Raw genomic sequence first — 25703 nt, 5'->3', positions numbered from 1 at the left:
TACCATGATTCTTAAGTAAGAAATACAAACAAATGATGCTGTTGTTTAAACATACATCCCCAGTTAAGGAACTGGAAAGCTACTAAAAACAAGCCATTTGCATCCAAACAGTTATTTTTAAAGGTCCATTTGTGTACTGTACTTTCAAACCACTTGAAATTTATCTTCCTGGGGATGAGGCTGGTGATGAAATGTGGCCTGAAGGAACAACAGAGAGTGAATCAGGACTCTCCACTGGTACCCAGCATCAGGCTTCCTGCTTTGGCACACAACATCAGCCCACCACACTGCCTCTTCTCCAGCTGCAAAACAGAAAGATATCTACTTTCTTTGCTACCTTTGGTGGGAAATATGAATGAATAGTACTGAAAAATCATAACATACTACTTTGTCCAGTTTTCTGCAGTGGTCGAGTCTATACTGATAGTATGCCAAAACTTCCCTGCAAAACCACTGAAGGTAATTTCATTTCATCCTACCAATTATCAAAATTTGTCACAGTTGGCATTATTCTGCAACCTGTGGAGCAGATAAAATACAACGAGCCTATAGAAGATACTATCCCAGCACCCCCAGTTCGGTGGTCCTACAAAACATGTGAAACCCATGCAGTTTTCACAGAGGCTGCACCGGCACCAAAATGGATGAAAGCAGGTTGGCCGTGACCAGGCTGTCCTCTGTGTGAGGATCTTTCAGCATAGAAATGAGGTTTCATTTCCACATGTACAGCCTGGAGAAGGTTAGGCTGTGCCACCTGAGCTCCAGAGCAGTCACAACCCAACTACTGGAAAACTGCCCTCCATCATGCCAGCTGCCACAAGCAAGCTTCCCCAGTGCCCTGGCTCTGCAGATCTGTCACCACAGGCAAGACTCCAGTGAACTGCCAGAAATTTAGTTGCCTGAGAAAACTGAAAAGGGTGTAACTTCCAGAAACTTGCTGAACATCCAGACCTTTTCCATTCTTTTCCCTCTGAGTTACTGAGGCCCCTGCTGCAAGCACCCAGCATACATTAAGTTTTTGGCTGCCTCTCTGCCTAACACCTAGAAGGGAGTGTGGTGCATTCAGAGGTGGCAGCGAATCCCCTGCTCTAATGTTGGGACTGTCCTCACCATCCACTGTGGCAGTAGAATTTCAAAGGCCTGAGTCCAGAGCTCAGAGGAGACATAAGAGACATAATGAGGAAGCAACTTAATAAACTGCATTTCAAAATATATGTTGCAATTTCCATCTACACACACAGTAGTGCTTTGGCAATGGATCCCAGACAACAACCTTGTTTGTTTTAATTGAGTCATTGAACTTTTTCATGTATTACACACCAAGAAGGCTTCCTATTGTTAGCAGCTCTTTGACATCAACATGGCTGGACTGAAGACAACAAAGGTTTGGGGCCAGATTCTGCCAGATAAAGTCTCGGTGAAATCAACAGGAGTTCTTTCTGTACCAAGCACATAGGGCTGCATGGAGATTTGCCTTTGCTGAGCTATTTGTCCAAATCTAAAGAAAAGTACACTCTATGCATTTCCATGTCAAAGTCTACTTCAAAGGCAAGACTCACCATTTTTCAGCCCTGGGAGTAACATTCTTAGTTTATCAGGGCTATCACTCAAGCAGCCAGTCCTCTTTCCAGAGCTGCAAAATGTTCTTAAAGTAAATGAAAATCTCTAACAGCAAACCAAAGCACTGAGCAAGAAACTATCTAGTAAGTGGTATTTTAGTACTCCTGAAATGCATCTAAAGGATTGAGAAAAATAAACACATATCAAGTTTTAATCAGAGTTACACCAGGTTTTACACAAACACTTATTTAACAAACTTGGATAATGAAGACAGAAACAATAGAATTGAATGTCATAGGACAGACAATATTACACCAACCAGTACCATTCATTGTCAAAGGCACAGTTGGGGGCCTCAGGCTAATACAAGTGCTCATAATAAAAAATGCTCAGCTGATATAATTAAAAATTAATTCCTAATTGGGACAGGAAGGACAAAGGGTCCATTCTGAGTCTTAAGCAGTTCAACCATCTGAAAAGTTAGTTAAAAACCTTTTACGAAGTGATTGAGCCAAAATCATTAAAGAAACGCTTGTTTTTTCTATTTGTGAGACTTTTTCATATAAAGGATCTTTTCTGCTCCTGCTTGCATGCCACACAAGAGTGCTTTCTAAACCTTGCAATAGTCTCATAAAACATGGATCTCAAAATGCCTGGCTAAATGAACAGGTATTCTCAGTCTGAAACACAGATGATTTATTTTCCTCCCCACAACCATCCTTCCTGATAATAAAAATAAGTCCCATAGTCTTATCCATAGTCTTGAAAGAATAAGGAAGACTAATGCAGATAAATCCAGACAAATAAAAAGGGGTGTGATCTACACACACTCGGACATGAACAGCTGGAGAATCAAAATTGCTATTCTCATAAGATGACTTTTAAAGACCAAAAACTTCAGAGACATGGAAATCTAAAGCTATCCGACTAAATTCTTTGTTAGACTTTTCCAGCACCATGTCCAGCCATGGCTCACTGAAGAGAGATTAGCTCTAAACTTGTTCCACCAAAACCTCTGTTGCTACATCATAATACACAAGGGAAGGGAAGGCTGAATGGATCAAACCTAAATGTGAGATCAAAGCAGCTGCTGCTGGGGAGGAGAGCTCTGACCACACTATATAGCAGTCTGCTGGTCTTTGAAATTATGTTGTCATGGATAAATGATTGTAATGAGCAAATACTCTTTTTAATCACATTACATTTAACAAAGGCCTTTTCTGACCATATTGGCTGTGAAGACTCATCTTGCTCTATAAAAGCTTGCATGAAAACTATTCTTCAGACAGCTCACCAAGCATCCACATTGGCTGGAAAATGAGATCTCAAATGGTGCTTGCCCAGAAGATCAAACCCGTTTTCTGAGAGCGACCTGCAAGCTGGAGCTGTTGCATTCTGCTGTAAGTCACATGTACCTCAGGATCTTACACTGCTGCACACTCAGGACAGGGTGTGTGACTGGTGCTCTGTTTTGCCATATGCTCCAGAGCAAGGAATTAATTTGTGCTCCCACCTTGCTTCCAGTGATGGGTAAATAAAATCGGAAATGTTCTCAGCACTTCAGGATTCTTGTTGAATTTTGGATTCCCATCAATACAAAACCACTCTGTGTTACTGCCACTGAAGGGCGTTTTCAACAGATCATAGTTTAGTCCAGGATCTGAAGTAGATATAAAAGGCTGGATGCTGCTCACCTGAAAGTCAGTGGAAAAGTTAAAGTTTACTTCAACATAGAAAGAAATGGGTTTTTAATGCTACTCTACAAGACCAAATGTCTTCACATATGCTGGTTCCAATCCAGTGGAACTTTGTATGCTCACCATGATAGCAGCAAGAGCAGCTTTCCATGAAGAAGGGTGACACTGCACTTCAGGACAGGCTGTTGCTTTACTTTAAAACCAAGGAAAAGCATGCACAGTATCTTCATGCAGGATTCTCCCAAACAAGAAGTGCAAAGCACATACCTTTAAAAAATCTGACTTGATTAAACACTAGATTGCAAATAAGTCCTCCGTGGGAGATGGAAAAAGAATGGACACATAGTGGAAAAAAAAGCCAAAAAAACCCATCTCAGTCAAAGCCTATGATGTTCAGGATGATACAGCCATAAAGTTTATACTGTGTCTGATGAGCTGCTTCTGTCAGGCACCAAAATGTAAAATTAATATAATGCAGAAAAGCTGATCCAGGGTCTGTCAGGTTTAAATACAGCTTAAAGACACTGTGGCTGCCTGGGGCTGGGAAGACAGCACTGCCTGCCCTATATTATGAATGAAGCAATGGAGCAAATGGCTTACTCATGCATGCTCAGGAAGGTAAATCAAACATAGCATCTTCCTAGTGGGAAAGAGATCCTAGAAACAGAAACCCCAACAAAAGTCAGTGCACTATAGCTTGAATCTGCATCAGAGTTTTATTGCACAAAATCCATGGGCAAACCACTAAAAGATGACGAAAAGAGTCAAGTTTCCATTATGTTGAGTATGTGAAATCCAATGCTTGTTAATGTTCTTCTGACCAATCATTTTGGAAGGAGGATGGTTCCTTTGCTTTAGGAAACAAGGTTTTAATGCAAGTATTTTGGGGTTTTCTTTTCTCTTTTCCTGAGGTAAATAGTTTCATTTTCAGGGTTTTCTTAAGTACATAGCGCCTGCATGGCCCTTCAGAACACTGTAACAATGAGGACAATATCTTTTCTCTGAATTTTCTCAAAGAGGAAAAAATCCTGTTAAATTAAACTCTAGCTCCTGCTATTGTGAATTGTTTGGATGGTAATAGAAATTTTTTTTTAACTTCCCACAGCATTCAAAATGGCTTGGGCTGGGAAGTCTGGCAGTGAATAGGGGCCACTTCAACCAGTTGCAACAGAGGTCAATGGACAATCAGGGGAACTGCTCCTCCCAGCACTCTGACCCAATTCATTATTCTTACTGTGTCTTCACTCCTGCACTAGGACCACCTGAATGTTGTTTAACCCTCTCTACTGCCTGGCCCGGATGCTGCCCCCCTCCCAGTCAGAGCCCCTTATCATGGGCCTCAAAAAAACCCAGATCCTGAGGTGGGATGCAGCTGCCTCAGGAAATGAACTCGAACTGGTACAGGAACTGATTGTAAGACAGCACCAAGCACTGAGGCAAGGAACTTGTGTAAAGAATTGAACAGTCTCTGATTGTGTTCTTCACTGACAACCAGCACTGTCCTTTTCCAATGCCAGGCATAAAAAGTAACGAGATTTTACAGCTTTTCATCAGAATGTTGATTACTAAAACTGCTTGCAAGTGTAAATAATAACAAAGAAAACCCACAGAAAATTATGTTACAGTAAAACCTCCAGAGGGGCCTGTTAGCATTCAGACTGGAAAAAACAGCAACAAAGCTGCCACACATTTAGCAAACTCAGAACGTAACTGGAAAAGGAAATGATTCAGAAACCACAGGTGCTCCTCACCAGGCTGCTGTGCCTCACTGGCAGCCCCTGGGCACAGGCACTAGGTAGACAGCAGGAATCCAAGGGCAGGTTAAAATTAGGGATCAACTTGGAGCCGTGCTCAGCCTGGCTCTCGCTGCTGATTTGCACCACAGAGGAAAACAAGCATCACCAGGAGCAGAGCGAGCCCAGGGGAGCGAGTGCTCCATGACTGCTTTCATCATGCCAAAAAGAAAAGTAAAAGCGGGTCTAATATACAAGGAGGGAGGGGAAAAATTCACACTTGGTTGAATTGTGAAGGGAGACTTTTTTATAATTATTTATTTCCAAGGTTGATACCTTTATCTCCACTACATTGCAAAGCACCTCTCTGCCTGTCCAGTTTTTTACAGCATCGTTCAAGCCTACAGTGCTCCATGGCAGCAAACACGTACATGTGTCTCTTCAAACGGTGCTGCTCATAACACTGTGTCTTTGCTCACAAAAAGTACTTAATCCAAAAGTAAACAGAATTTTTAAAGGCAAGCCCTAACTCACATACTTAGCTGTGAAATAAAACTCATTTTTAAGAATTTTCATCGGAATTGAATTCTAGTAAGACACATTCAGCCGTCTTTCTCATTTTGCTTGGTCAACTCTTTTCCAGCGAACTGGACAAACCGCATTTCGTGAATAAAGAACAAACCCGCCGAACACACTGCGACAAGGCAGAGCTGTTCCTAAACTGATTTAAAATCAGGATCGTTTTTTGTTTTGTTTTTTTAAATCTCTCCGAGAGCAGAGTCATGAACGTCGGAGCCCCGCGGTGTTGCCGGGGGCTGAGCTCCCCTCCCGACCTGGCGCCTCAGACCCGCCGGGAGCCGCGGGGGCGCGGAGCCGCTGGGCAGCCCCCGCCGAGAGACCGCGCTCCCCGTCCCGCTCGCTGGCTCCCGGTAAGGAGAGTTGGGGTCTTTTTTTGGTTTTTTTTTTTCCCTGGGGAAAACACCGTGAAGGGCTCTCGAGCCACCCATCTCCACGGCGACCGCTTCGTCTACCTCGCTCCCGGGAAGCCCTTTTTGGCTTCGGGCCGCCGACCACGGGCCATCCCCGGGGCCACCCGGGTGCCGCGGGCCGGCAGCGAGGGGCCCAGCCCGGCAGGGGATGGGGCGGGGGTTGCCGCGGTCGCTCGCCTGTGCCCTTCGGCGGGGTAGTGGGGCAGACGGCGGCGATCGCGGGTAAGTTTGGTTCCTCCGGCGCTGCCCAGGAATGGGGGCGGCACCGGCGATGCCGTCGGCAGGCAGAGCGGCGTCCTCGCAGCCTCTGCCCGGGCCACTTCTCCCCTCAGGGGCGCAGGGCCGGGCCCCGCGGCGGCTCCATCCCCGTGCGGCCCCCGGGATCCCCTCCCCGCGGCGATGCCCCAGCCCCGATGCGGCCCCGCCTGGGGCGGGCAGCGGAGACCCGGGGAGAGGCAGGGCGGGCGCGGTAGCGCATACCTGGTGCGCGTCCGGGCGGGGTCGCGGGGTCACGGGCGGCGACGGCCGGGCGGCAGCGCGATCATACCGCGGCGCGGAGCGGGGCTGAGCTCGGCGGGCAGGGCCGGGCAGGGCAGGGCCGGGTAGGGCCGGGCGGGGCGGGCCGGGGAGGCCGCCCGCAGCCGCGCTCCTCCCGCCGCCGCTCCGCCCCCCGCCGCCGCGGGGCCACGTCTCCGGTCTGACGCACGCGGCCGCGGCCGGGGGGGCGCCGGACGGGCCGGGCCGTGCAGTCCCCGCGGGCGGCTGCGCTCCGTGCGTGCCTCCCCGTATGCCCGGACGTGGCGGGAGGGACAGCCCCGCTCCGCCCGTCCCTAGTGCCCCGGTAGGCCGGGCGGGAGGGCGCCGCTAACGGTATCCGGCAGCCGAGGCCTCCGGGGGGTCGGCGGCATCCCCGGCTGGAGCGGCCGTCAGCGGCGCCGGGTCGGAGCTGCGGGGAGGCGGCTGGCGGGACAGGCGCGGCAGAAGCGGGCTGGGCTCGGGGCTTGTTTTACCTCCTGCACAAAGTGCAGCCGGTACCGTGGGAAGTAACGAGGAGTGAGGGGAGTCGAGGGTGGCCCTGCCCGGGCTGGCGGGCGGTGTCGGGCCGTGCCTCGGGGATGACAGCAGAAATTGCTATGGAAAGACCTCGACCTCAAGGCACAGGGCCGTGGAAAGGCTACAAAGAGACCAGGCTGTAAAGCGCCTGGGATTGCATTAACAATAGAAAAGTGTCTCCAAGAGTGACAATTGGAAACACAAACTTCTGGCCCAGCAATTAAGAAAGCACAGACTGACAATTGCTGCTGAAAGAAACCACATATTTGAAGGGACTTTTGTCCAGCATTTCCAAGAGAGATTTACATCTCTGGCAGGATGATGAAACGGGACAAATTTTGCATCGGAGGGAGGTACTTGCCCTCTAGTGACTTGCTTCCGACCTTAGGGATAGCGTGTGTATCCTTAGGGACAGTACAAGTATGTAAACAGAGAAATACAAATATATAAGCCCACTGGGGGGGAGTTAATGGAAACAAATACAACATGAGGCATCACAGCTGTTTTGCTGCAAAGATATTAACTGCACTGGGATGTGGACTGAAGGCCTGCCATGGATAACTGTGAATAATTCTGACTTCATATACTTTCTGGCCCATCTGCTTCAGGGACTGCTGCGAGCAGACTCAGGTTCCTCATTTGGGAATGACTGATGTGATTTATAGCTGTGGGAGTTCAGCTCAACCTTTGACTGAAGTGTTTGCTTAAGTGCTTTGCTGTGCTGCTTTTGTCAGCTAAAGCCTCGAGGCTTTCTGATGCATCTCAAGAAATGAGGGTCTGAATCTGGCGAAAGCTGGAAGACGTTGGCACAGCTCCCTCACAGCCCTTCAGACCTGCCAGCCTAAAAGATTTCAGCAGTATTACACCATGATGTAATTTTAAGTGTTAGCCCCATACTTTGGGGGCTATAGCTGAGGAATAAAACGGGACAAATGAGCAAGGTTTCCATATGGACAAAAGCACAGGATTTCATCTTTGAGCTAAAGAAACAGTTGTGGTGGGTGACTCCTGCATTCATTTTCTTTTTATTGGTTTCTTTCCATTACTCTTAACTCCTGGCAGCAGCTTAGAGAATCCCTCCCTGTTCTGGATGGTTTCTTCTTTCAGACATTTGCAGGCAGTTACTCTGTTCACCCGTTCGTCATCGTTTAGCTCATTTAATCTTTTCTCAGAAGTCAGTCCCTCCCGTTACCTAATCATGGTGCAGCTTTTCCCTGAACTCCCTCAGTTGCTCATTTATTTAGTGGTGACACAGTGGCCAGTAATCCTGCCATTGTTAACATTTCCTGTTGTGGACTTTTGGGTTATTTTTGTTCAGAGTTGCTGCAGTACTTGGAGGTCTGAGCTGAGCTTCCCCTGTGAAGAATAATTACAGGCAAGGTCACTGGTACTGCAGGGGAAAAGAGTCCGTGGGTTCTGGGATGGAGGCTTGGTGCAGTTCTGGTGTGTGGACTTCCATTGGAAGAAGGTCCAAAAATTCATGTTTGTTATTAAACACATAATTGGAGCTCCAGATACCTCTGCTCTACTGGAAAAATTCCTGAAGAAAACTGTCATTTATTTTTTAATTCCTGCATTATTTTCTTTAAGACCATCTAGGCAGGTGAAATCTGAAGTAATGTCAGGGTATTTATTTTACCAAAAGTATAGTTTCTTCCAAAGTCACAGGCAGCTGAAGCAGGATTCAACTATCTAAATGACTGCAAGTTATTGCCATCCTTTGATTTCAGGTTGGGTCTTTGTTTTTCATTAACTCCAGAGGAACATGGGACAGGTCACATAAGAAATGTCAGTACTGCAGATTTAATGCATTTGCCTTTACCATTGATTGTTCTACTCTGTCAGCCATAATTTACAAACTCCAGAAATGTTATTGCTGCTATTGAGTGCTACCTTGCAGTACCTGCAGAACCAAGAGCAGTGCTGGTTTGCACCCAAGTTAAAACTGTCACAAACCAGCCTCCAAACCCAGCTGGACACAGGGACAGATCAGTGCTCCTGTGACAGTTATCCCCCCACTCACGTACCTGTGGGCTGATTCCCAAGTGTGATCCAGGCTGAGGATGCCCAGTCCTGAAATCCTTGCTTAGCACCAGCAGAGTCTCCCAGAACACCTTCTACTGGCTCCCACTCAGGATTTTTGGTTTTTTCTTTCTTTTCCTCTCCAATCTCTTCAGCATTTGAGGATGTACTCTAACAAAACTCAAAGCCATCCCATAGACAAAAGTCTGGGGTCCTGAGGGCAGCCCTGCAGCTGGGGCTGAGGGGTTTCTGCTTAGACCATATCCCCTCTCAGCTTCAGGAGAGGTCAGGTCAAGAAGACAGGGGTTTGAGTGCAAGAGCTTTGTCTAGACTTGGAAACACACCCACAATGAAAATGCTTTTCATCACTCATCTCTCCAACAACTGTTGAAAAGAGCATAATCTGCTAACACAGAAAAGCTAAATTGCTTTCAGATGAAGTACTGGAAAACTGCTTCTGTGATTTGATTCAGCTCAAATCCAAAATGCATGAATTGACAGCACTAGTGCTTCGTAGCTGTTTGAAGCTACTGTGAAAGTTAATCTTTTCCCTTATTTGTTTTTCTCTAGTTTACATTTCCCTTTTCCTCCAGATTAGTATTTTAGAAATACTAATTTTAAGTGCACCAGACCTTCAAGTAATAGCAGTCCACTGGTAAAACAAACTTTTTAAATTAATTTCACAGATACTATGGGCTGAGCCCGGGCAGGAGAAGCAAACCTTCATACCAAGGTGAAGAATACACTATTATTTCTTAAGTGTCAGCATTTTCTTTCTACTCTGCTTTGATCAGGAGAACAATGGAAGGATGGTTTAACCCCAGCTGGCCACAAAGCCCCACACAGCTACTTTATTATTATTATCATTATCATTACTTATTACTTGATTCTATTAAGTATCTGAGGAGGGGTGTGTCAAGAGGATGAGACGAATCTCTTTCCAGTGGTACCCAATAATAGAACAAGGAATAATGGGTTTAAGCTAAAACATAGGAAGTTCCACTTCAACATGAGGAGAAACCTCCTTCCTGTGAGGGTGATGGAGCACTGGTACAGGCTGCCCTGAGGGGTTGTGGAGTCTCCTTCACTGGAGACTTTCAAACCCCACCTGGATGCATTCCTGTGTGGCCTGCCCTTGGTGATCCTGCTTTGGCAGGGGGGTTGGACTGAATGATTTCTAGAGGTCCCTTCCAACCCCCTACATTCTATGATTCACTCATTTCCCCCTGGGTGGGTTGGGGAGAGAGTTAGAAGGGTAAAAGTGAGAAAATTCTTGGGCTGCCATAAAGACAGTTTAATAGAGTAAAAAAAGTAAAAGCCATGCACACAAACAGAGCAAAATAAGGAATTCATTCATTACTTCCCATCAGCAGGAAGGTGTTCAGCCATGTCCAGGAAAGCAGGTCTCCATCATGCTTAACTGTTACCTGGAGGGACAAACAGAATCACTCTGAACATTCCCTCTTCCTTGTTCCTCCAACTTTTATGCTGAGCATGACATCATATGGTCTGGAATATCCTTTGGTCAGTTGGGGTCAGTGGTCCCACCTACATTCCCTCCCAATTTCTTGTGCACTCCCAGCCTACTCACTGATGGGGTGAGGTGAGGAGCAAAGGCCTGGATGCTGTGTGAGCACTGCTCAGCAATAACAAAAACATCTCTTGTTACCAACACTGTTTTCAATGCAAATTCAAAACACAGCCCCATACCAGCTACTGTGAAGAAAATTAACTCTATTCCAGCAAAAAACAGCTCAGTGTTTAATCACGTGAACTCTTTTGTTGTTCCTAAGTAAAGAGGAGCCATATTCGTCACTGGTATGATTACAATGAAAGCAGTGCAATTACATCAGGGAAGAATTTGTCCCAATTAGTTCTCTGTAGAGAAGCTATTGACATCTTTCACCACATACCATGTATTGTTGAGAAAATAGAGCCAAAGACATGCCAAAAGAAATAGAACTAACTCCCATTTTCTGACCTTTGGCTGAACAGGAGCTCCTGGAATTGAATGATGCTTTACCTCTGTTACACTTCTGGTCATCCTTAGGTTTTACATTAGTGGTCATCTGAAACACTTTCCTAGCTGGGGAGCCATGCTTTGTATGGATGTTGCAACCACCAAACTGTGCCTCACAGGACAAAGCATCTCACCTAATTTTAGAGTTGATGCAATGAGTGGGGGTAGCTCACATCCTTGTTGGTGACAAGCTTGCTGACAATATCAAACTGTGTGATGGAGTCACACTGAAGGGAAGGGGTGCTATCCAGAGGGAACTTGACAGGCTTGAGAAGTGGACTTGTGCAAACTGCATGAAGTTCCACAAGGCCAAGTGCAAGGTCTTGCACCTGGGTCGAGGCAATCCCATGCATGAATTCAGGTTGGGAGGAGAAAGCATTAAGGACAGCCCTGTGAAGGACTTGGGGGTGATGGTGAACCAGGAGCTTAATGTGAGCCATTGACATGTGCTTGCAGCCCAGAAAGCCAACCCTGTCCTGGGCAGCATCAAAGAAAGCACAGATAGCAGGTCAAGGGAGACGATTCTCCCCCTTTGCTCTACTCTTGTGAGACCCCACCTGGAGTACTGTGTCCAGTTCTGGAGTCCCCAAAATAAGAAGGTCATGGAGCTCCTTGAGCATTTCCAGAGGAGCCACAAAAACAGAGGGCTGGAGCATCACCCTTGTGAAGCCAGGCTGAAGAAGTTGGGGTTGTTCAGCCTGGAGAAGAGGAGGCTCTGAGCTGATGTTATGGGAGCTTTCCAATATCTGAAGGGGGCCTACAATAAAGCTGGGGAAGGGCTTTTTTAATGGGTGTGTAGTGAGAGGACAAGGGGCAACGGTTTAAAGCTTGAAGAGGTGAAATTTAGGTTAAACATTAAGAAAAAAAATTCTTTCTTGTGAGTGTGGTGAGACATTGGAACAGGTTGCCAAAGGAAGCCGTGGCTGCCCCACGCCTGTAAATGTTGAAGGCCAGACTGGATGGGGCTTTGAGCAACCTCCACATGATCCCTAAGGTCCCCTCCAACCCAAACCATTCCAATTCAAAACACAAGGCAGGAGGGGTGGAGCCAAGCAGCTACAGCTCAGAACAAGCACTTTATAATATTAAATGCTACTTTTAAAATAACAGAGGCTTTTATAACTACCAATGTACCTTTGTGGGTGTGATTGAATAAACAAGCAGTAGCAAGGACAAACACTTCTGGGGGGCAATATAAGGATGAACATCAACCACTAGGCTTGCTTTCCTTAGGTGGTTGCTGAGGCTACCCCAGGTCCTGTCTCCCAGCCTTCCTGCCTCTCACTGCCCTCCAAAATGCTGTGCTGGTCTGATAGGCACTCGTGCTTTTTTTCTACATGGGCAGCATCTCTGACCCTCATTCAAGCACTCACAAAGAGATTGCTTTATTCATGTCTTTGGTTTTCTGTCATACTTGGTTTTCTCAGCAGTTTTCTGCCCCTCAAGGCACACTGTGATAGTCACAGAGCCAGTCTGCTCATAACCAAATTTATGCAATCTATGTATTAATACAAAGCAGCTCTACTTTTAGGGAAGTCTGCTTGCCAGAGCTGTGACCTGTCCTGGCTCCACTGCTCTACTGGACTGAGTCACAGGTTCCATTGCATGCTCCTCCTGGCTGACATCCTGCAAAGAGATAACAGACTGCTGCTGGTGGTCCACTTTGCACCATACTTGGATATTTCAAGGAGGATTTAAGTCTGTCATTTTCATTAGACTTCATCTTGAAATGTTTTTCCCTAGTCTCCCTCCTCCTCTGTGCAACTCCACCACTAAATTACCTGTTTTTCCACTGTCTTTAAACAGTTATTTGCAGATTTTTTTTCCTGGTAGCAAACCTGTGTCATTAAATCACAATTCAGAAAAATAAACAGCACATATTTAGTGAAAATATCAATTTACACATCAAAATGATAAAGTAAATGTTTGAGAAACAGGTCCCTAAATTTTTAATGGTATTTTAAAGCAGTCATCTCAAAATAAACAGAAAGAGATGTTTGCTAATCATGTGGAATTTTTAATTTCCTATTTTGCATGGGAACCTGAGTAATCAGACATATGGTATGCTTGTTAGCTGGGAGAGGGTCAGGATTAGAATAGCTTCTCAAAATTAGAAAGCACTAAAATAAAGCAGCAGTATTGGCTGCCTAAACTTAAAATAAACAATGTTTTGTGTTAATTGCTGGGAGAGATCAACACTGAGAAAAACCACAAATCTAAACAATTTTTTGGAATGGGATGCCTGGCAGGAAAGAGGAAATCTCAGGAGACTGAGGATGAGTTAGTGAATAATTTACCTGCAAAGGTAAATTGACACAGGCATAGCTATTAAGGAACCAAATGTGAAGTGTCATGAGCTTAGCAGCTCTAAAACTTGTGGGATTCCTAATGCAGAAGAGTCTAGTAAGATAAAAATAATATTTTTGAATTTACAGTGCTAAGCATCACTGAGCTATCAGGCAGTAAAGACACATTCTGGTGTAAGTTTTCACATTCAGTGTGGAAGCACAGTTCATGGGCAGTACCAAGGCACAATAGAACAAAAATCTCCATGTCATAATTCTAGTCTGGTACCAGTGTGACTCTGTATGTCACTTGTGCAATGGCAGAAGACAACTCTGAAAATTTTCCTGCATGATTAGATTAGGCCCATGAATGGGTCTATGTTTTGCTGCTTACACATGACAGAGCTCCAGGCCAGTTCTACTTCCGACAGCAGGAGTCAGCACACATCCTGTGCTCTGCTTCCTGCTCATCCATCAGTAGCTGATGAGGAATGCATCTGACCCTACTGCCTGCTCTGTTCAGACTTGCCCTCATTTCGATGCATGCAGTTAGAAGGTTTTTTTTTTCCTCTGTTGTTTTTCAATCATACGTTTGAGCCTTGCTCTTGAATAGAACTACTAGGAAAAAACCCAAACTCATCAACAAAAAAAACTAGGGATAGCTTCCAATTTCAACTCTGGCTACTTCACACTACTTCAGTAGGGGAACAGCCCAAAGGACGCCTGGAGTCACTGGCCCAGGACTCCTTTTGGTACAAAGACCATGGTGGGCACAGCCTCTGAGCAGTGTTTGGGAAGACTGTTCAGAAGTCTTTTGTCATGAGAGGGTCTATGTATCCCTGTGGTAATTGTCAGTTCAATGATTCAGGCATCATACACACCTCATGCACCTGACTCTTTCATTTTTACTTTTCCCTTTCCTAGCTTGTCAGTGGTTGGCTCTTCATTGGGACGAGTCTCAATTCAGCTATGGCAGTAATTCCACACTTAACCATCTTTTTGTCATTACTTCTAGAAACACTTTTGTATTCTCCAAGCTCTGGCCATTTACAAGCCATTCACACAGCTGAAAGATCAATAGTTTGAGGGCTTCATTCTTCCCTTCTCACAGCTGTAGGCATTTCTAGTAGATGGGATTTCAGAGTTGTCCAAGCAATCCAGGCTGCATCACCAGAAGTTTGTATCTATATGGACAACTCTCACAATAAAGTATTTAGAATTAGATTTATTTAGATTTATATGCTGTATTTGCATATAAATACACAAATGCTTACATACCAAAGCATACAGCTGAGATGAGAGATAAGATGTTTACTATAGCACAAACGTAAGGGGATCCATGCAAGCTGTTTTGGTCTAGCTGCTGGTTGGACTGCATACAGTACAATGAGTCTTTGTTCTGCAAGAGGCTAGAGATGATATACTTACACATGAAGCCTTTAAGACTCAGTCTATGAAGAAGACAACTTTCCCTTTAGACTGGTTAATAATAATTAAGGAGACTGAATTTTGTATCTTTCTATGCCTGACTTCATCTGCTGTATTGAATTTTTAGAGTACTGTATATGACCAACCTTCCAGGAATCCCAAACACAAATGGAAGTTCCACTGAATCACTTGACTCAGCTGAAGAACAACATCAGCGAGGCCACACAGCTGTGTGGAATGTGATGAATTTCCAGGAATAGGATTGTTTCCCGGAGATTATTGTGTAAAATACAACTATGAAGAAAGAACAAAGGTAGTGCTGACAGTCTGCACCACTAGGTTATTTTAGTTTGTGAAAAGAATGAAGACAGGAGACAGAAGACCTTTGCTAGGCTAACAGAAAGCCTGTATTTCAAGAGCAAACCCTTAAACAAAGTACAAAATTATCACAGCATAAAATGTAATTTCTCTACTACTCTACCTTGTGAAACCTCATCCACTTTTATCTTGAGTGCAGTACTAACAGAGAGGTTGAAAGCTCTATGTCCATGCTTCCACCTAGGAATAATGAAGAATTAAGTACAAACAAGTGAACTCTGCAGTTCTGAGAGGAAAGAAGAGCACTGCATTTTGGGGGTTAAAGACAAAAGGAAACCTGTCAATTCAGGTTCATTAAGAAATCAAGTCTGCTGACTGGAACCTACTCTGAAGCAAGAGTTAAGCAAGGTTAAGCAGAGCACTTTCAAACAGAAGTGCCAAACAGTGTGTGCAAAGGCTTGGCCTCTGTATATAATGAAAGCAATCCTCTCAGGAGAGCCTTCTGCACTCTTACTTCAGGGAACCTCTGCTCCAACATGCTGGAGCAAATCTTACTTTTAAATAGGTTGACTCTTAGGTGTGCACAATCTGTATGGTTTCATCCATGGAAATGCTTGCTTCTCAGCTTTATCAAGTGAAGCTTGGGTCCTGACACTGGCTATCTGTAAGTAAAGACTCTAGCATCAGGTTCCAGACCCAAGAGACATTGCAGTTACTGTTCAGTGGATCATATTTCAAATTTCAGGTCATCGTTCCACCAAACGCAAAGATGCTTGGATAGAAAAGAAACTAAATATAGCATTTCATGAAACAGTTTTTCAAATGCTCTTATATTTCTGCTACTAATTTACCTTTTGGTCCAGCAGTGAGACAGAGCAGGAACATGAAAACCATGCTTATATGAGGTAGAAGTATATGCAACAAGGCACTGTCAGCTTATCAAGGCTTTAAGAACGATGACATAATACTATAGGTACTTTCCTATGCACTTATTGCAAAGAACAGCTTGTGTCCATAAAGCTAAATTCCCTCACTTCTACCAAAAGGGTTTCATACAAATCACAAGCTGGAAACATTCACTGGCTTGTGCTACCCAGAGCATTGCTGGAGAGGGCTGGAAAGGGTGGTGACCAGCCCATGTGCCTTAGACTGTAGCACAATTTGCGGTATGAATAGAGAGCATGGTAGTGCTTGGACCTTTGCCCCAGGCCTTGTCAGCTTACCCATGCAGACATGGTCTGCATAGCTGCAGAAATATTTGCACACACAGGGAGGGAAAGAGGGAAGAAAAGGCAGCAGAGCCTCAGCAGTACCATCAGTTAGTGCTAGATGAAACTATTCATGGAATTTCATCTTAGTCCTGACACCAGCACTGTACACCAGACAGCCAGCCCTCCTCCAGGCTTCCACTGGGAAAACACACAACAGTGTCAGGCTACCAAAGGGGACACACTCTGCACAAAAAACAGGGTCAGAACTATTTTGCTCTGTGCTATTTTGCTGTTACCTCCACAGCATCTCAGTGGTGTGGCATTTAGTCTCCACATCACAGTGTGACTCCAGCCCCAAAAGGCAGCACTGTGCAGAGATCCTGAGCGAGTCCAGATGAGGTGGGAGAGCTGCCCAGCACAGCCCATGGGCCTAGCTTGTAGCATAGAAGCAGTCAAGCTGCATTAGCTAAAAAGGAGACAGCAATGCACAGCAGCCCAGCCAGAACACAGCAGTCTGCACTTCCTCTCCTGGCACATCTCTTGACAGCAAATAAGATGATAACTCCTACGTGGAAAAAAACCAAAAAAAAACCAAACCAAAACCAAAACCAAAACAAAACGTGGTGGTGTTTGTAAAGTTCTGTTTTTCTGTTTCTTACCATCTGAAAAATGAAAGCATATTACTGGCTATAGATTACAGTTCTATAAATCTGACATGAAAACTGTTTTTATGAAAAAGCATAAAATCAGAAATTATGAGCAAATTTTCAATAGAAAATCCTAACCAGTTAAAGCTTTCATAATTACACCCAGAATCACCCAGGCAATCTTATTTTGCTCCTTTGGATAGGTCCACCTTCCCCACCTCTCCCACATCTTCAGTGTTCCTCTTAGATCTAGCAGATAAAGCTGAAAGGATATATATAGTATATTGGTATACATGGATGCATGTTTGAAACTGATCCATGTTCTCCCTAAAGGAGTTGCTTTCTTCACCTCTTTCAACATTGATTAAATGCAGATGATTTTGACCAAAGCATACTGCATTCATGCTAACAAATATGGTCTCTGCAGGTGAAGGTTTTTCATCTCAGGATGAAGACCTAGAGTCACATTCTGATGGGAAATTAGATAACATTAGAGTAATGATGCAACCTGTATCATCCCTTAATAAATACTGAATGTGCTCGTTAATTTCAAACAAATTTGAGAAAAGAAGTCTCAGATAAAGAAGAGTTCCTTCAAGTTACATGAACAGAGGCAACTGGCCACCTAGGGGAAGATCTTGCAAGTGTTCTAGCCAAGAGAAAGCCCACAAGATGAGGTTAAATACCAGAACATTTGTAAGAGGGAGTTTACTTTTAAATACCCCAACTATGAGGAAATCTTCAGGGACACTGATCTGTAGACCAACCTTCCTTCCTTCATCTGTTTATGAAATGATGCAGTGTTAGGCTCTTCCTCCCTAGTTTCATTTTTCTTAACTATCATCCTGTTATGGAATAGTTTGTCAGAGACTTCAGATGCCTGTCCAAGCTAGAAACACAAAAAAGCATCTCCAAGTAGGAATGCAAAGATAATACTTCTGGATCTGGAAAATTCTGGGGATCCCCAAGAATAATGATGTTGATGAAGCTCACGTTGTACTGACAGGAGTCCTTGGCTACACACACATTAGGTGGAAGTCCTACAACTTCAACACACAGAAATGGCTCCAGAAAACTTTTCTTTATTGCTCTATCCTTTTGGCTTTGCCACGCTTCCCCAAAGCACTCACCAAAAGCAACTTTAGGCACCAGAAGGCAAAGGTCTTCAGATTTACTTTTTTCTTGCTCTTGTTTTATTTAAAAAGACCACTCTGTGAGAAACTACTAACTCCTGTTTACCTGCTTCTCATCTCCTAAACTTGGACAGTGATAGGATCAGTAACATCCCACCATGAACATTGAAAGCATATAGAGAAATTAACTACTAGAGTCAAGACCCTGTCCTTTCATTACGTGGTAGTTAGTGCTCTATTAGAAGATGATGATGTTGACCTCTAGTGACTGGTCTGGGGATACCTGGTAGCATGATCACAGGGAACGTTTCTGCCAGCAGCAAGCTAAACGTTCACTGAAGCTGGCACATAAGAACAATCAACCTGATGAAAGTAATTATGCATCTGTTTTACAGAACAGAAACCCCCAGATCAGAAAAAGACCCCATAAAGGCAGCTATATATTACTTATGCAGAGAGATTATTAAATAGAGGATGATGGTAATGGAGGCCTTGAGCTGTACAGTGGCTGCAAAGTCAAGAGAGAAAACGCACCCAGACTGAGTGAAAGGACTGAACAAAGCAGCCCATGGAGGCAGACATTGTGGTTAAAACCTGGGGAAAAAACAGAGGATGAGCAGTCAGACAGGAAAAGACCTGAGAGCTGGAAGCAATGAATTAAATGCATTTCTCAAAACACAAAAACAAAGCAAGGGGACAGACTTATGATTCACTGTAAATGAGCAAAACAGCAGAGGAACATCCCAACTTGCTGTTTCTTAGCTGACATAACTCATTAGACACAACATTTTGCCAGATTACTTAACAGAAAATATTGTTAGACATTTAAATGCAGCCATCAGTTATGTGTTTGGTTTTTAAAGCTCATCCATTATACATAATGAAATTATTTATTCAATTATGTTTGAAAATTGTGTAGAGACTGTTATGTTGTACATTAATAGAACAAAACCAGAAGACAATACATGATGCCTTAGGAAGTAACACAGATTCAGAACATCTAGTGTTTTATTTTCCCACTTATCCAAAAAAGAATTAAGAAAAAACTCCCCCCAGCAGAGCCACTCAAGGCATATAAAGAAAATACGATATTCAGGAAAAGAGTAAAGAATGAAAGTTACTCAAGGATAGGGAAGGAGAGTACATTCCAAACTAATGAGACAGCCCAAGTGATAATAGTGACTATACTGCATGATGCAGAGATACCAGGAAAAGGGCAATTAGGTGAGCAGAGGGTGTTCCAGGTAACTATTCTGACAAAGACTTGAAGTGAGGAGACAATTAACATAATTTCTAGTCTCTGCAGAACTAAGTAATGGTAGCTGTTTCCCAACAGAAAAGGACTTCCCCCATTTTTTTGAGAACTTTAACCATTTAAAAGAACTTTTCTACAACAGCTTGACATCTGTGTCAATATCACTACCAACTTCTCAGAATGGACTGATTAACATCAAAACTGGGTAAAGACACCTTGAAAGCAAAAAAATTGAAAATGTACATTTTGACACTCAAATGCATAAATTAAGGAATTAACTTAGATTTTCTTTTGCTGTTGGGTAGTGCACTTGCTTTGCACACAGCTGCATGGCAGCATAAAGATGAACCAGCACTGCTGTCCCCTGGAACAGTTAATTCTTGGTTTTCAGGGCTTTACTCCATACTGTAGTGCCTGGAAATTCATGGTGTGTTTAGAGCCAAACCTCAGAGAGCTTAAACTGTGATTTGTATTTCATTCATTTAAATATTTTTTAAGCTGTCTTTTCAAGGAATTTGTCTATAACTGAAATCATGTTACAGTGCCCATTCAGTCATGCAATAGTGCCGGAAGGGGGAGATGAAGAGTAAAATATGCCTAAAGCTGTATGAACCAGGGGCAGGAGAAAAAATTTACAGTAGAAATGCTTTACACAGGGGTCTTGGAGCATTCAAAAGCAGAAATAACCTGGCATTTTAAAAGGAGATTTTAAAAATAAATGAGAACCAAAACACTAAGAAGCAAGAGCGTAAGATAAGTATTTCCCACAAATGCTTTTTTTTTTTAGTTTTTTGGGTATAGCTGATTACTCTGAACACTTACTAGTAGCTTAAATTTTTGAATCTTTAATACACCTTACACATTTGTATAACTGTTCATACAGGACTGCAATAATTTTGTTAGCATTCCTCAGCATATATCCTTTCCATCAACTGGAGATGGTATCAGGACATGTATCATTTTGGGAGGAAAAGCAAAGACATCACTCTGCATTACTAGCTGCACAGGGTGCATTTCTCAAACTTCATTGGCCATCTGATTCAGTATCTGTATGTACTACTTACACTAAAAAAGATCTGTTTTTTTTTAGCACATTACTTTAGCTGAGAAAGAATTAAGGTAAATAAATGTGACTCCCTCCCTACTGACTTGCATAACTGTCAAGCCACTGGCTTACCTCTATGAAGGAGGCAAAAATACACTCTAAAGATGCAAACAGAAATGCTGATATTTTAAAATATTCAGACTGAAACCCAAGGTTTCCCCTCCAAGTAGTATTTTTTCCAGTACCCTTTGCCAGCTCAGTTCTTTCAACAATAGCAGGTAGTGGCCTCTATACACTTACTGACTTAGCCTCCTAACCTGTGTTTCTTACTCCATGTTCCACACTTGGATACGGCCCCTACCTATCTACAAATGATCAACACTGGCACAGACATGGAAATAACCAGCCCTCTTGTGCCCCACCCAGCCCTTACTCTCATGTCAGCACACGCATGAATTATCCTACATACCAGGCTGTAATTTCTATCAACAGCTGGACTCGCAGCAACCACAGTGATTTAGCATCTCCATGACCTCAATATAGCAACTGAAGAAATGTTTACCTAGACACAAGGGAGATAACTTCCACTGTCATTTAGAAGCTGCAGGGGACTCCTTTGCCTTATGCAATTATTACTATGATTAAAACTCACTTAAGGGTAAGCCATTAATAAGAAAAGGCAGAGTTAAAATCGACTGGCAAACAGGCCTTTCTTACAGAGATAAACTTCTGAAAAATACAACAGGGATTTTGTATCTTAAAGCAGCTCAAAGCTCGTATTAACTATGCTGGACTTCTGCAGCATGGTTTTGTTACTTTCTTTTTAAAAAAAAAAAAAAAAACCCACACACAAACAAACAAAAAAGACCCACAAAACCAAACCAAAACAAAAAAGCTATTTTCAGGGAAGAAAAGCCCAAACCTAGACTTGTCTGCTGTTCCAGTTGTCTTCAAGTCTGCAAGGTCTTGTGAGAAACACTCAAATGGAAGCAAATGGGTGAAGCCTGAACTGATTAAGCCTAAAGTCTTAAAGGACAGCTTGTCATGCACTATTTATGACTTCACTGCTGACTCAAGAACATTCAGCTCATGAGTATATTCCATTTTCCCATGTGCCCATTGCTGTAGCTTCTCACCAACCGTTGCACCTTTCCAGCACAAACATTTTTGATATTTTAAGTAAGACCATGACAGCATAAAACATGCAGAGCTTTTCAAAGTATCAGAAGTACTACTCTATTAATCTTTATTTTTGAGCTTCACTTAATTAAAAGCCTCCATTTTTACATAATAAATAATGTAAATACATTTGGTAGCCTACTGCAACTAGAAAATTTATGTAGAATTTCAGACTTCTTTGCAACAGAATGAGGCTTTGTGTACACTTTTGATGGATGTGTAAATCCACACAATGAAAACCAATCCCTCTTCATAAGCTGCTGGTATAATATGCAGGAACACAGGCAGGCAGAGCTAAAGGAAGACTCAGTAAATTTAGAACTTTGTACCTTAAGTTTATCAGTTTTCACTGAACCAGTGCACAAAAGAATGTTATTGGTTAAGAGCATTCAGTGGATTTATTTCTCAGGCTAGCAAAACCACATGCACTTGGCACAAAACCAGACTTAAATCAAATAAAATTCATATGTCCTTGCCTTCAACATTGTTACTTGTTTCTAGCCATTTTTTAACACAGAAAACTGTTATCCATTTCCTTTTCATACATATGTTGTAATTTATATCCACACAACAGAAAGAAAGCAAATCATTGTTTTACAAGCTCCTTTTATCAAGCCATCTTTAAGAATAAGAAGGGTTATTTGGAATGATATGAATACCCTGAACTCCCACTGGCTTTGAGTGGGAGTCAAGCATATTTACTAGGCAGTTACTCAAAACCTCAGCACGTTACAAAACCAGTTCCTGCACAGGCCTCAAGCTACTTTGAGTTTTCTGAGACAGACTGCTTTTAACAAAAACCAGCACTATCTCTCAGATTAAGGAACTGATTCAAGGATTAAAATGGCTTGCTCTACAACAGTTGGACTAGCTGCTGCCCTAGCTTCTCTCCCCTCCATGCTGGGAGAGGCTCTCTTGTTTTAATATAGCCACTTAACATTCATCTAACAAAAAGCAATGCCAGCTTTGGGTTACTGCAATATCCCCATCTCAGACACAACAGTTCAGCACCTGCTGAATCATCCCTAAGTAGCAGAAAACACAAAGCAGCACAGGAACTGTTATCACTGCTCCATAATCAGAGCACTCATCTAGATAAAACATTGGCAAATCTGAGGAAACTTAATAACTTTAGGAATTAATGAGCCTACTAATAAGCCCACAGTTACCAATTACCATGGGTTACACATGTAGAAAGTCTGATTAGTTTCCCCTCCTATTCCTAAACTTTAAGGCAAACATTGCAGCCAAGGTAACTGAGTGTATCTGTTACCCAATAAGACCAGTTCAACACATTCTACTTGTGAACTTCTGAGGAACTTTTTAAAATCTTTATATTCTTACATTTCATGAATTTTAGATAAACATATTTAGCATGTTACTATCCTAGACCTATTTAGTGCCAGATCTGGATTAAATACCTATGTAAATGCATATATGAAGCTATATACATATATATTATAATCACAAAGATGTCATGACCATTTGGCTGTAACAACATACTATAAAAAAAGAGGCAGCTGCCAAGGATAATTTGCAAACAAATGCAAAGTTGCACCCTAAGCAATCATCATAAGGGGAGGTACTAATCTTTGTCCCCTTCTACTGACTTGGGTATTTTTCAGATTGTGCCAAGCTAATTAAATTCTACTGTTAAACGAGCAGAAAACTAGTACAGTAAGTACTGTCTTGACAGACTTTTTGCATTAAACAGCTCAGCATAAGGTCCAGCAACAGTCAAAAAATGGTGTACTTAAACACAGGCCCAACACACAGAGGGCAGAGGATTGCTCCCTCCCCTATGCTGATGCTGAGGAGTGAAACACTATAATGAGCTAGACTGAGCAGCTTCATTAAAAAAACCCCACCAGACTGTTCCGTGCACAATTTTATGCAGCTTTGCTACTGAGCAAGGCTAATTCAAATGATCTGTCAATTCACTTTTTACTTGCAGGTTAGCTATGTTTCCAAATGAAGAGAAGTAGTGAGCTATGTTCCTCCTTTTTGCCTTGCCATCCATATACTAAGCCCTAACTTGGGATTTTTCACTTTGCATTGCCAGTGAGATTGCCATGGCTGGCATTTCTACATACCTCCAATTGCTTTCATCTTCACACACTTTTCAAACACTCATCTTGTTACTTGCTTTGCAATGTCTTCTGACAAAGTATTGGCTCTGTAATATCTACATGGATAGATATGGCAAATAGGATGAAGGGGAAAGAAAAGTTTTATTCAGGGTTTTACAAGTAGGTTTTATAAATAGTAGCAATAGATTTATAAGTAACATTTTTATAATATCCTCCTGTTCTTAAGAAGAAAAAGGCAATAGCAAATAATAAAATCACCCATTTCACAGCATGCCCACAAGCACTATACCTCACTGTGTTAAGCACCATACTGTCATAACTTACCAGAAGAGATTAGAGAATGAAATTCAGGTCACATTTTTGAAGATGGAAAGTCAATATAACAAGGGAGTTTGTTAGTATGGTATAAATCTACTGGTTAAAAAAATAAGTCATTAGAACCAACATAAATTGCCATGGAGCTGTAGGAGCACCTCTACCTCTTAGTTATTTCGTTGTGTCCAAGATGAAAGAGCTGCAGTTCCATAAAACTTGCTAGAAAGGTTCTTTATTTTGAAAGATCATTAATAAGCTAGCACTTCAATATCTAACATTTATCGAATGTTTGGGTTCTTTCCCTTATCTTCAAAACATGGAGCCAAATCCAGGTTTCCACAAATGAAAACATTGGTTATCTCACATTTCAAGAGAAATGTGATCTCTGAGCTAACACAGAATGCAAGACTGGAAACACATTCATGATTTACCACAAGCAGTGTTATTTTTGGCAGCTTAGCTGCATGACAGCTGTATGCACCAAGCTGGGAAGAGAATCATTGCCTTCTTGCTTCTCCCAGTACAATTCCAGGCAGCATTCAGTATTTACCCAGCTCACAAAAATGAAAGAGCAAGACTTGGAAAAGGTTTTGTAATGATTAAGATGAAAGATTAGTTTTAATCAAAAGCTCAACTAGGAGCTTTTCTCCTAGCCCACAACCTGTAAGCTGCTTTGATATGGACCATAATTTCCTACTGCTGTTCATTATCTTCACTTTCCTGTGGAAAACATACCTGGTAGCACATAGATACAGACAGCTGGAAGCAGACTTTTGAGCTTTGCATTAAATGCAACATCTCATATGAAAAATAAAAAACAGTTCATAGATTTGTGATGCAAAAAAAAATTTAATTTTCATAAAAATGTTCACGATACGGAAAGTCACAATACAAAGTTCTTAAACACAGTACAACACTGAAGCATGTTAAAAAGCCTTTTTTTGATTGGAAGTGAACATTTAATACAAAGACTAAATGTCAACAATACTTATTGTACAAAGTTTGACAGTGGATTCATATAGATTCCCTGAAAATACCCTCATTTTAAAGAAATATTTAATATTAAGGTCATGGCTGAAGTGAATTCAAGAAATTCATAATTATATTTGTCTCCACCCTCAATTCTAAGCACTAGGATTGAGTTTCCTGGTAGAAAATAGATAAAGGCACACTGTGGTTTGAAAGCAGTGCTAGAGATTCTAGCCTTTAAACTTTCTGGGTTTTGTCTGGGTGTTTTATCAAACATGCAGTGAAAAAAATCCAACCTTCTTGACAGGGTGCAGAATGAAAAAACATTGAAGTCTGGAAAAAAAAAAAAGTAAACCTTTCTCCAAGTTATTTCTGTTACTCAGCTCTTACAGAACTACCATAAAATGCACATTTGAGATAATTGTTTGCCTTCATCAGTTTTGTTGATTATAGAAAAGGACAGATGCACAGCTAAAAAGCTGAAGTTATTTTCCAAGGCAGTTACTTGCTTATTTAGCTTTTTCAATACAGCTTTCCAATTTAGAAAAAAGCTTAAAAGAAAATGCTTGCTTCATCTTTTAAAAATTTCTAGACTGCAAGTCTTGCATGTCAAATTCTGGCATGAAGTCTTCTTCAATGTTAAGTTAAAGTCCTCACAGACCTATTGCAATTATTAACAAGACACTTGCCACAGGGTGCAAATCAATGCACTCTGGTTTAATCACGTTGACCACAAGTAACTCTGTCTGTGAAC

The 25703-nt window shown here is 42.5% G+C and overlaps 1 protein-coding gene across 3 annotated transcripts in view; it reads right to left on the bottom strand.

Annotated features, from left to right (window-relative positions):
* Nucleotides 1-24821, bottom strand: part of LRRC8C (leucine rich repeat containing 8 VRAC subunit C) — a 39917-nt gene extending 15096 nt beyond the window's left edge. Inside the window, exon 1 of one of the 3 annotated variants that reach the window (XM_071750646.1) lies at nucleotides 23669-24821. The gene's annotated coding sequence lies outside the window, so the exon portion shown is untranslated. Of the gene's footprint in view, nucleotides 1-3073; nucleotides 3901-6459; nucleotides 6632-23668 lie in introns of those variants that run through there. The other 2 variants (XM_071750644.1, XM_071750645.1) reach the window with 2 other exon arrangements.
* Between the last annotated feature and the right edge of the window lie 882 nt (nucleotides 24822-25703).

Source organism: Heliangelus exortis, chromosome 8 (genome assembly GCF_036169615.1).
Source record: "Heliangelus exortis chromosome 8, bHelExo1.hap1, whole genome shotgun sequence".
NCBI lineage: Eukaryota > Metazoa > Chordata > Aves > Apodiformes > Trochilidae > Heliangelus > Heliangelus exortis.
The sequence above is the reverse complement of the archived record's forward strand: the minus strand, read 5'-3'. Positions and strand labels throughout refer to the sequence as shown.